The sequence below is a fragment of the Buteo buteo genome, unplaced genomic scaffold (assembly GCF_964188355.1).
Source record: "Buteo buteo unplaced genomic scaffold, bButBut1.hap1.1 HAP1_SCAFFOLD_362, whole genome shotgun sequence".
NCBI lineage: Eukaryota > Metazoa > Chordata > Aves > Accipitriformes > Accipitridae > Buteo > Buteo buteo.
In genome coordinates, this window is record NW_027439526.1 from 12,501 (window position 1) to 25,000 (window position 12,500).

A 12,500-nucleotide genomic window follows, 5' to 3' on the forward strand; every position below is an offset into this window, starting at 1 on the left:
TCCTTGGTAGTACCCGTATACCCCCGCCCGATACTCCGGGGCAGTACCCGCATACCCCCGCCCGGTACTCCGGGGCAGTACCCGCATACCCCCGCCCGGTACTCCGGGGAAGTACCCATATACCCCCGCCCGGTACTCCGGGGCAGTACCCGCATACCCCCGCCCGGTACTCCAGGGCAGTACCCGCATACCCCCGCCCGGTACTCCGGGGAAGTACCCATATACCTCCACCCGGTACTCCGGGGCAGTACCCGCATACCCCCGCCCGGTACTCCGGGGCAGCACCCCTATGCCCCCGCCCGGTACTCCGGGGCAGTACCCGTATGCCCCCGCCCGGTACTCCGGGGCAGTACCAGTACCCCCGCCCGGTACTCCGGGGTACTACCCGTAACACCCACCTGTACTCCTTCGTAGTACCCGTATACCCCCGCCCGGTACTCCGGGGCAGTACCCGCATACCCCTGCCCGGTACTCCGGGGCAGTACCCGTATACCCCCGCCCGGTACCCCGGGGTAGTACCCGTGTACCCCCGTCAGTACTCCGGGGCAGTACCGGTACCCCCGCCCGGTACTCCGGGGTACTACCCGTAACCCCCACCTGTACTCCTTCCTTGGTAGTACCCGTATACCCCCGCCCGGTACTCCGGGGCAGTACCCGCATACCCCCGCCCGGTACTCCGGGGCAGTACCGGTACCCCCGCCCAGTACTCCGGGGTGCTACCCGTAACCCCCACCTGTACTCCTTGGTAGTACCCGTATACCCCCGCCCGGTACTCCGGGGCAGTACCCGCATACCCCCGCCCGGTACTCCGGGGCAGTACCGGTACCCCCGCCCGGTACTCCGGGGTGCTACCCGTAACCCCCACCTGTACTCCTTCCTTGGTAGTACCCGTATACCCCCGCCCGGTACTCCGGGGCAGTACCCGCATACCCCCGCCCGGTACTCCGGGGAAGTACCCATATACCTCCACCCGGTACTCCGGGGCAGTACCCGCATACCCCCGCCCGGTACTCTGGGGCAGTACCCGTATGCCCCCGCCCGGTACTCCGGGGTACTACCCGTAACCCCCACCTGTGCTCCTTCGTAGTACCCGTATACCCCCGTCCTGTACTCCGGGGTAGTACCCGTATACCGCCGCCCGGTACCCCGGGGTAGTACCCGTGTACCCCCGTCAGTACTCCGGGGCAGTACCGGTACCCCCGCCCGGTACGCCGGGGGAAAAACTGCTGTCCCTACGGGCGCGCGAGTTTAGACCCAGCCTTCCTACCCGACCCTCCGCCTTACGCCCGGTGTCCCCAGGCGACGTTCCGGGATAGAACCCGTTCCCCCACCAGTACTCTGGGCCCGTGGCGGAACCCTTTGTGATGCGCCGGAGTTCTACCTGCTGTCCCTACGGGCACGCGGCGATGGATCCCGGCCCCCCATCCTGACCCTCCAGGGTAGGCCCGGCCACCCTACCTGACCCTCTGGGGTCAGCCCGGTGTCCCTACCCGACGCTCCGGGGTAGGCCTGGCGCCCCTACCTCATCCTCCGGGGTAGTACCCGTACCCCTACCGGTGCTCCGGGGTACACCTGCTGTCCCTACAGGCGCTCCGGGGTAGGCCCGGCCACCCTACCTGACCCTCTGGGGTCAGCCCGGTGTCCCTACCCGACGCTCCGGGGTACGCCTGGCGCCCCTACCTCATGCTCCGGGGTAGTACCGGTACCCCTACCGGTGCTCCGGGGTACACCTGCTGTCCCTACAGGCGCTCCGGGGTAGGCCCGGCCACCCTACCTGACCCTCCGGGGTCAGCCCGGTGTCCCTACCCGACGCTCCGGGGTAGGCCTGGCGCCCCTACCTCATCCTCCGGGGTAGTGCCGGTACCCCTGCCGGTGCTCCGGGGTACACCTGCGGTCCCTACAGGCGCTCCGGGGTAGGCCCGGCCACCCTACCTGACCCTCCGGGGTCAGCCCGGTATCCCTACCCGACGCTCCGGGGTAGGCCTGGCGCCCCTACCTCATCCTCCGGGGTAGTACCCGTACCCCTACCGGTGCTCCGGGATACACCTGCGGTCCCTACAGGCGCTCCGGGGTAGGCCCGGCCACCCTACCTGACCCTCTGGGGTCAGCCCGGTGTCCCTACCCGACGCTCCGGGGTACGCCTGGCGCCCCTACCTCATGCTCCGGGGTAGTGCCGGTACCCCTGCCGGTGCTCCGGGGTACACCTGCGGTCCCTACAGGCGCTCCGGGGTAGGCCCGGCCACCCTACCTGACCCTCCGGGGTCAGCCCGGTATCCCTACCCGACGCTCCGGGGTAGGCCTGGCGCCCCTACCTCATCCTCCGGGGTAGTGCCGGTACCCCTGCCGGTGCTCCGGGGTACACCTGCGGTCCCTACAGGCGCTCCGGGGTAGGCCCGGCCACCCTACCTGACCCTCCGGGGTCAGCCCGGTGTCCCTACCCGACGCTCCGGGGTAGGCCTGGCGCCCCTACCTCATCCTCCGGGGTAGTGCCGGTACCCCTGCCGGTGCTCCGGGATACCCCTGCGGTCCCTACAGGCGCTCCGGGGTAGGCCCGGCCACCCTACCTGACCCTCTGGGGTCAGCCCGGTGTCCCTACCCGACGCTCCGGGGTAGGCCTGGCGCCCCTACCTCATCCTCCGGGGTAGTGCCGGTACCCCTGCCGGTGCTCCGGGGTACACCTGCGGTCCCTACAGGCGCTCCGGGGTAGGCCCGGCCACCCTACCTGACCCTCCGGGGTCAGCCCGGTATCCCTACCCGACGCTCCGGGGTAGGCCTGGCGCCCCTACCTCATCCTCCGGGGTAGTGCCGGTACCCCTGCCGGTGCTCCGGGGTACACCTGCGGTCCCTACAGGCGCTCCGGGGTAGGCCCGGCCACCCTACCTGACCCTCTGGGGTCAGCCCGGTGTCCCTACCCGACGCTCCGGGGTAGGCCTGGCGCCCCTACCTCATCCTCCGGGGTAGTGCCGGTACCCCTGCCGGTGCTCCGGGGTACACCTGCGGTCCCTACAGGCGCTCCGGGGTAGGCCCGGCCACCCTACCTGACCCTCCGGGGTCAGCCCGGTGTCCCTACCCGACGCTCCGGGGTAGGCCTGGCGCCCCTACCTCATCCTCCGGGGTAGTGCCGGTACCCCTACCGGTGCTCCGGGATACCCCTGCGGTCCCTACAGGCGCTCCGGGGTAGGCCCGGCCACCCTACCTGACCCTCCGGGGTCAGCCCGGTGTCCCTACCCGACGCTCCGGGGTAGGCCTGGCGCCCCTACCTCATCCTCCGGGGTAGTGCCGGTACCCCTGCCGGTGCTCCGGGGTACACCTGCGGTCCCTACAGGCGCTCCGGGGTAGGCCCGGCCACCCTACCTGACCCTCCGGGGTCAGCCCGGTATCCCTACCCGACGCTCCGGGGTAGGCCTGGCGCCCCTACCTCATCCTCCGGGGTAGTGCCGGTACCCCTGCCGGTGCTCCGGGGTACACCTGCGGTCCCTACAGGCGCTCCGGGGTAGGCCCGGCCACCCTACCTGACCCTCCGGGGTCAGCCCGGTGTCCCTACCCGACGCTCCGGGGTAGGCCTGGCGCCCCTACCTCATCCTCCGGGGTAGTGCCGGTACCCCTGCCGGTGCTCCGGGGTACACCTGCGGTCCCTACAGGCGCTCCGGGGTAGGCCCGGCCACCCTACCTGACCCTCCGGGGTCAGCCCGGTATCCCTACCCGACGCTCCGGGGTAGGCCTGGCGCCCCTACCTCATCCTCCGGGGTAGTGCCGGTACCCCTGCCGGTGCTCCGGGGTACACCTGCGGTCCCTACAGGCGCTCCGGGATAGGCCCGGCCACCCTACCTGACCCTCCGGGGTCAGCCCGGTATCCCTACCCGACGCTCCGGGGTAGGCCTGGCGCCCCTACCTCATCCTCCGGGGTAGTGCCGGTACCCCTGCCGGTGCTCCGGGGTACACCTGCGGTCCCTACAGGCGCTCCGGGGTAGGCCCGGCCACCCTACCTGACCCTCCGGGGTCAGCCCGGTATCCCTACCCGACGCTCCGGGGTAGGCCTGGCGCCCCTACCTCATCCTCCGGGGTAGTGCCGGTACCCCTGCCGGTGCTCCGGGGTACACCTGCGGTCCCTACAGGCGCTCCGGGGTAGGCCCGGCCACCCTACCTGACCCTCTGGGGTCAGCCCGGTGTCCCTACCCGACGCTCCGGGGTAGGCCTGGCGCCCCTACCTCATCCTCCGGGGTAGTGCCGGTACCCCTGCCGGTGCTCCGGGGTACACCTGCGGTCCCTACAGGCGCTCCGGGGTAGGCCCGGCCACCCTACCTGACCCTCTGGGGTCAGCCCGGTGTCCCTACCCGACGCTCCGGGGTAGGCCTGGCGCCCCTACCTCATCCTCCGGGGTAGTGCCGGTACCCCTACCGGTGCTCCGGGGTACACCTGCGGTCCCTACAGGCGCTCCGGGGTAGGCCCGGCCACCCTACCTGACTTTCTGGGGGTCAGCCCGGTATCCCTACCTGATGCTCCGGGGTAGTCCTGGCCTCCTTACCTGTGTCTCCGGGTAAACCTGGCCACGCTGCAGGGTCGGCCTGCACTCCCTGGCCGCACTACGGGCCGGTCCTGATTAGTGTATTAAGACCGCTCCGCGATTCCACTTTCTTAAAATTTATTGTGTCTGACAGCTTGTCTTTTACCGCGCACGCAGGCAGGCAGGCAGGCAGGCAGCAGCGTCAAAAACGTGAGAGCAAAGCGTTACCCGCAGTCGGAGTACTTTATCGGTAACGACTTCTTCGGGAAGAGGCGCCGACGCTGCTCTCTCGTCTCTGTACGAGTCGGTGGCCGTCCGGGTACCGCGTGGCACCGTTGGCGTGGGATCCGCTCCTAAACGAATACAGAAGAATCGATACGCTATGAATCGTCATCGATTGAAGTTATTAACAGTTGACGAGCGATGCTGGATTGTATCGTTTATGGAGCGTCACCTACCGACTGATTTAGCGCTACGCGGTAATACGCTTTCTGGCAGTTCCTTAAATAACAAAACTCATTCGTTCACGCACGCTAGGTGTGCATCCCTTCGTTAATAGCCGGAGAAGGAATACGTACGTACGTACGTACGTACCTACCAGCGGATCGTCACGGATTGAATATGACTCGATTAGTAGTCACCAGTATTATAAATTACCGACTCCTAAAGTTTGATTGCGGCACTCCTTTAGGACCTTGCGACGCTCTTGGTTAACGTTAGCGTTCTCCGGCCCCTGCGTTATCGCGCATTAACTGTTCATTGGCCTCCGAGGGACGGCGGTCTCGCAGGCCTCTGAAGAAAGCCAGTCGGCTGCCTGACAAGCGGTCCCTGTGGCCGAGGCCGACTTAGCCGAGCATCCTCGGAGACGACGAGCTCGCGTGGCCGCCGTGCCGGCTGACCGGCCCGCCCCGGGGCCGTTTCCCCCCCGCTCCCCGTCGCCGAAGGAGCGCGCCCCCCGCCACCGCCTAAGGCCGCTGGGACCTTCCTCACCGCTCGAACGCATCCCGCCGGCGACGGAGCCGCTGATGCCCCTCTGTCGGAAGCGCGGCGCGCCTCTCCGGCAGCCCTGGCTGGGGCCCTGGAGCCCCAGGTCTCTGCCCAGGCCGAGGCACGCGGCTGCTGCTTTGCCAGGGACGGGTCCGACCGGGAGCCGAGCGCATCGCCCGTAGGCAGGCACGGGCGCAGGCCGGACGTCGAAGCGGCCGACCACCCGGGCTGTAACAGAGAAAGTGGCGTTAGCGACACCGTTACAAATCTTTCTCATTTCCACCTGCGTGCGCGCCCGCACCCCGCCAAAACAGGCCCCCGGCCCGAACGCCCACCGCCTGCTGCTGCAGCCGCTCACCCGCCCTTAGACACACGCACGCGCACGCACGCACTGCCCCCCCCCCATTCGAGTCCCCGCCCCAAACACCTCCCGCCCGCCACCGCACCCACTCGCACGGGGCTACACACGTGCGCACCCCCCCCCCCCGCAACCGGCCCCCCCCAGCCCAAACCCTCCACCCGCTGCCCCGCTCACAGTCGTGCGCTCAAAACGCACACGCGCGCAGCCCCCCCCCCCCCCCCGCCCGAAACAGGGCCCCGGGCCGACACCCCCCACCCCCGTCACCCCGGGCCCGCCGCTGCACGCACACACACACCGCCCCCCCGCCCTCCCGCCACGCAGTTCGCGCCGAGCCTGGCTGCCCCTGCTCCCCCCTTCCGCCACCAGGCTTGCCGCCCCCGGTGGTGGAAGGCGGGAGACTTTAGGACCCTGCGGCGTCCCTGCCGGCTCCGTGCCCGGGCGGGAGAGGGGAGCCCCCCCGGTGCCCTGCCGTCTCTAAACCCCAGCTGCCGAGTCCCTATCCTGCCGCACCCGTGGCCCCGCTCCCGCCTTTCTTTCTCAGCCAGCCACGCACTCGCCCTGCTCCACTCCCGCCCGCCGCCGCCGCGGGGGGAAAACTAAAGGACCGGGGGGGTGGGACGGGGACGGGGACGGGGACGGGGACGGGGGAGAGAAGTAAAAAAAATAAAACTCCAACCGATCCAAACAGAAGCCTTCTCCGAAAAGACACACCGTCCCCCCTCGCCAGCCTGCCTCTGCGCCAGGCTCCCCGCCTGCTCGCCAGCCGCTCTCGCCCTGCTGCACTCCTGCCCGCCCTCGCCGCGGGGGGAAAACTAAACGACCGGGGGGGACGGGACGGGGACGGGGACGGGGACGGGGACGGGGGAGAGAAGTAAAAAAAATAAAACTCCAACCGATCCAAACAGAAGCCTTCTCCGAAAAGACACACCGTCCCCCCTCGCCAGCCTGCCTCTGCGCCAGGCTCCCCGCCTGCTCGCCCTGCTCCACTCCTGCCCGCCCCCGCCGCGGGGGGAAAACTAAACGACCGGGGGGGGGCGGGGACGGGGACGGGGACGGGGACGGGGGAGAGAAGTAAAAAAAATAAAACTCCAACCGATCCAAACAGAAGCCTTCTCCGAAAAGACACACCGTCCCCCCTCGCCAGCCTGCCTCTGCGCCAGGCTCCCCGCCTGCTCGCCAGCCGCTCTCGCCCTGCTCCATTCCTGCCCGCCCCCGCCGCGGGGGGAAAACTAAACGACCGGGGGGGGGGGGACGGGGACGGGGACGGGGACGGGGGAGAGAAGTAAAAAAAATAAAACTCCAACCGATCCAAACAGAAGCCTTCTCCGAAAAGACACACCGTCCCCCCTCGCCAGCCTGCCTCTGCGCCAGGCTCCCCGCCTGCTCGCCAGCCGCTCTCGCCCTGCTCCACTCCTGCCCGCCCCCGCCGCGGGGGGAAAACTAAACGACCGGGGGGGGGGGGACGGGGACGGGGACGGGGACGGGGACGGGGACGGGGGAGAGAAGTAAAAAAAATAAAACTCCAACCGATCCAAACAGAAGCCTTCTCCGAAAAGACACACCGTCCCCCCTCGCCAGCCTACCTCTGCGCCAGGCTCCCCGCCTGCTCGCCAGCCGCTCTCGCCCCCCCTCTTTTCTAGCCTCCTTTCCCCGCCGCTGCTGCCGCCGCGACTGAGCAGCAGACCGTTGCCGTGGCGGGAAACACCACAGTTTCCGGGGGCCCCGTTGCCGGGCTGCAGACCACCCCACCCAGCCACCCGCCCCCCAACCCCCCGTCTCCAGGGCGCCGGAAAGTCTGTGATCGGGTGGGGCCGGGGGAGGGGGGGGGGGGGGGGCTGCACCTACTGGCCTGCAGGTCCGGGACTGCAGCGCGGGGAGGGAGGGGGAGCACACCGGTGCAGGGGTGCGTGTAGCTGTGTGTGCCTGCGTCGCGTTCTGTGTGTGTGTGTGTGTGTGTGTGCGCGCGCCTCTGAGCGCGCGTGTGTCACCGGGGGGGGGGGGGGGTGGCAGTGCCTGCAGGATCGCAGATATGTATTTTAAAGTATTTATTTTATTAAAAAAAGGAAAACGTCAAAAAAACACCAAAAAAAAACAGGCGGGGGGGGGGGGGAGAAAAATTAAAAACAACCCCCCAAAAAAAGCCCAAGACCGCAAAAACCAAAACCAAAAGTCGGCGAGCACCCAGCAGCGCCGGGACCCGAACCTGAACCTGGCAAGGGGCTACCAGTCCTGAAGGCACCCAGTGAACAGCGAACTCGCGCCGGGGAGCCGGGCAGTTTGTGCCGGGGGCTGCCACCTCTGCCCGGACCCCGCCGACAGAATATGGTTGGGGGGGGGGGGGGGCAGCAGCGGAGCAGAGGGGCTGGCTGGTGTGGTGAAGCTGGCAAGTGCCTGGCAGCCACCGGCTCGGAATAGGTGCGTGCACGTGCATGAGAACGACGAGGGTGGGGGGGGGGGTGTGTGTGTGTCAGGAAACAAAAATTATTTTGAAAACTGGTTGTCGTTAATATTGTATTAATATTTCCCGCCGGAATCAATAAAGGTGAAATAACTCTTGCATCAGACAGTACGTTTAAACGTGCTCCCTTGGTGTAGAAGTGGTTCAAACTCGGGAAGGGGAGGGGGAAAGAAATGCCGTCCGGGAGAACCGGGAGAGGGTGGCCCTTTTAATCAGATTTGCTAAAATCTCAAAAGAAAGAAAAAAAAAAAAAAAAACGAAAAAAACGAACCAAAAACAGGCGCACCTGCCCCCCCCGCCCCCCCCCGCCCAAGGGGCACCGAACGGCTGCCAGGTCTACCCGGCTCCGCGGGCGGCCGCCAGGTCTACCCGGCTCCGGAGGCCGGCGCGGCCGCCGGCGGCGCCCGGAGGACGCGGGGTGTCGCTGCCGCAGCGGCCGGTGAAAAGGGCCGCCAGGTCTACCCGGCTCCGCGGGCGGCCGCCAGGTCTACCCGGCTCCGGAGGCCGGCGCGGCCGCCGGCGGCGCCCGGAGGACGCGGGGTGTCGCTGCCGCAGCGGCCGGTGAAAAGGGCCGCCAGGTCTACCCGGCTCCGCGGGCGGCCGCCAGGTCTACCCGGCTCCGGAGGCCGGCGCGGCCGCCGGCGGCGCCCGGAGGACGCGGGGTGTCGCTGCCGCAGCGGCCGGTGAAAAGGGCCGCCAGGTCTACCCGGCTCCGCGGGCGGCCGCCAGGTCTACCCGGCTCCGGAGGCCGGCGCGGCCGCCGGCGGCGCCCGGAGGACGCGGGGTGTCGCTGCCGCAGCGGCCGGTGAAAAGAGCCGCCAGGTCTACCCGGCTCCGCGGGCGGCCGCCAGGTCTACCCGGCTCCGGAGGCCGGCGCGGCCGCCGGCGGCGCCCGGAGGACGCGGGGTGTCGCTGCCGCAGCGGCCGGTGAAAAGAGCCGCCAGGTCTACCCGGCTCCGCGGGCGGCCGCCAGGTCTACCCGGCTCCGGAGGCCGGCGCGGCCGCCGGCGGCGCCCGGAGGACGCGGGGTGTCGCTGCCGCAGCGGCCGGTGAAAAGAGCCGCCAGGTCTACCCGGCTCCGGCGGGACTTAGCCGCATTTCGGGGGCGGGGAGGTAGACCTGATAGCCCCGCCACTTTCTCGGAGCTGGCCAAGGGGTCGCTGTTTTTCGCTGCCTCCAGTTACGTCATCGTAAAAGTCGGTGTCATTGGCGGGTCTCCCCGGTGGGCAGGGACGGCACTCTTGGAGCCGGCCGGGGGCGGGGACGTGATCTCCCGTACTATAGGAGGTAGTGGTGACTCGTGCACGGAGCAGCGCTAGTGAGCGGCTGCAAGGCTTACGGCTCAGCCGGCGAAGTGGAGCGCTGGGCGGCCGTTGTGGTGGTGGTTTTGCCTGGTGGTTCGGCTCGTTTTCTGTCTGTTCGGCCAGTTGGTCTCTCCCGGTGTTTTCCAAGTAAGCCAGCCGGGCGCCTGCGAGGGTCTGGCAGGCTGGCGGTGGCTGTTGACCCGAGTGGTGCGAGAGGTGCAAAGGTGGATTCCGCAGGGCATAGCCCGGTGGCCGGCGGCGGCCACCGGCACTCGAACGCTGGAAGACCGGGTGGAGCCGAGCCTGCCTCGGCTTTCCCCCGGCCCCGGAGGGCCCGATGATGGCAAAGGTGGAGCGCTGGTATATGCGAGGGCAGCTGCCCGTGAGCATCCAGCCCGCCGCGGCTGCCGCCGCCTCCTGAGGGCCTGGTGATGGGCGGGCGAGGTGGCGGCACCTCGTCCTTTGACTCTGGCCTTAAGCTGGAGCGGGCAGAGCGGCAGCCGGTCCCGGTGGCTGGCAGCCGGATGCAGACGGCTGGGGGTTCTCGTGCGTGCCGCAGCTTCCCCCCAGCCCCCGAGGGCCCGATGATGGCACAGGTGAGAGGCCGCAGCGCCTCGTCCTGTTTTTGCCGGCATGAGCCACGCGTGGGCGGCCTGTGGTGTCCGGCCTGCCCCGGCTTGCCTGGTTGCAGGAGGGCTCGGTGGAAAGGTCTGCAGCGCTCTACCGGGTTTAGAGGTGGCGGCACCTCATCGCGTTTTCTCCGGCCTTAAGCTGGAGCCCATGCACGAATTGGGCAGAGTGCAAGCGGCAGCCGGTCCCGGTGGCTGGCAGCCGGATGCAGACGGCTGGGGGTTCTCGTGCGTGCCGCAGCTTCCCCCCAGCCCCCGAGGGCCCGATGATGGCACAGGTGAGAGGCCGCAGCGCCTCGTCCTGTTTCTGCCGGCATGAGCCACGCGTGGGCGGCCTGTGGTGTCCGGCCTGCCCCGGCTTGCCTGGTTGCAGGAGGGCTCGGTGGAAAGGTCTGCAGCGCTGTACCGGGTTAGAGGTGGCGGCACCTCATCGCGTTTTCTCCGGCCTTAAGCTGGAGCCCATGCACGAATTGGGCAGAGTGCAAGCGGCAGCCGGTCCCGGTGGCTGGCAGCCGGATGCAGACGGCTGGGGGTTCTCGTGCGTGCCGCAGCTTCCCCCCAGCCCCCGAGGGCCCGATGATGGCACAGGTGAGAGGCCGCAGCGCCTCGTCCTGTTTCTGCCGGCATGAGCCACGCGTGGGCGGCCTGTGGTGTCCGGCCTGCCCCGGCTTGCCTGGTTGCAGGAGGGCTCGGTGGAAAGGTCTGCAGCGCTGTACCGGGTTAGAGGTGGCGGCACCTCATCGCGTTTTCTCCGGCCTTAAGCTGGAGCCCGCGAAGCGGGAAGAAAAGTGCGGCTGTACCTGGTGGCTGGCAAGTCGAACGCAGGCGGCTGGGGTTGTCTCGCTTCTGTGGCATTCCCCCAGGCCCCGAACACCCGTGCGCGGCATGGGTCCAGGTGCCTTTTTTTTCCCCGACGGCAAGCGGTTGCCTGTGGGGCGGGCAAAGACCGGCAGCCGGTGGCGGTTGCCGGCACTCGAACGCTGGAGGAGCTGGGGGAGTTGAGCCTGCTGTGGCCATCCCCCGGTCCCGTTACCTTCCTCAAGGGAATCGTTGTCTGGAGCCGGGTGGCCCGTGGCACCTCCCGCTCCACGATTTGACTGATCCAGACCCACAGGCAGCGCCCGCTGAGGCGTCCTCGGGTGCGTCGGAGAGCCTCCACGGCGGGCCGGCTCTGCCGGTGTTCAGGCCGTTGGAGCACCTCTCGCAGGCGTTGCCCTCACTCGCACGCAGAGCCCCCGCACCTGCCGTCCGCCCCCGGTTGGCGACGGGTGCGAGTGGCCGTCGCTGTCCCAGGACTCGTGGCCGTGGGGCCTCCGCTCCTTCCTCCGTTCCCTTCCCTTACTGATCGATGAGGCGTTTAGGGCGCGTCGGAGGGGCTTCCCGGCGGGCCGGCTCTGCCGGTGTTCAGGCCGGCGTTGCACCTCTCCGCAGACGTTGCCCTCTCACTCGCACGCAGAGCCCCCGCACCTGCCGTCCGCCCCCGGTTGGCGATGGGTGCGAGTGGCCGTCGCTGTCCCAGGACTCGTGGCCGTGGGGCCTCCGCTCCTTCCTCCGTTCCCTTCCCTTACTGATCGATGAGGCGTTTAGGGCGCGTCGGAGGGGCTTCCCGGCGGGCCGGCTCTGCCGGTGTTCAGGCCGGCGTTGCACCTCTCCGCAGACGTTGCCCTCTCACTCGCACGCAGAGCCCCCGCACCTGCCGTCCGCCCCCGGTTGGCGATGGGTGCGAGTGGCCGTCGCTGTCCCAGGACTCGTGGCCGTGGGGCCTCCGCTCCTTCCTCCTTTCCCTTCCCTTACTGATCGATGAGGCCTTTCGGGTCGCGTCGGAGAGGGCCCTCGGCGGGCCGGCTCTTCTGTGCTCCCCGTAATAGGGAGTCACGGCAGTGTCCGGTGTTCAGGCAGGGTGGTCTCCTTTCCAATTCGCTTCCCGTTGCATGCGAAGTGGTGTCCTGCACCCCCCCCGAGCGAAGGGGGCCGCGATGGTGGCAGTGTCGTCCTCCCCTGCTCAGCGGGGTTCCTCGGGCTTCTTTACTGAACCGGGCTGTGTGACGGCCGCGTGGCCCCGCGAGCCCTCAGGTGTCCTGAAACACGCGAGGCGCCGGTGCTGGCCTCGGTCCGGGTACCCGCAGGTGCCGGCCGTGAGCAGCGCTGGGCGGTGGGGCGGCTGAGCCAAGGAAACGGGGAAAAAAGGCGAGTGTGGGCTGCACCTGCCCGGGTGGGCCCCGAGGCGTGCCGCGGGCGGCAGGGGGGCGTCCCCCTC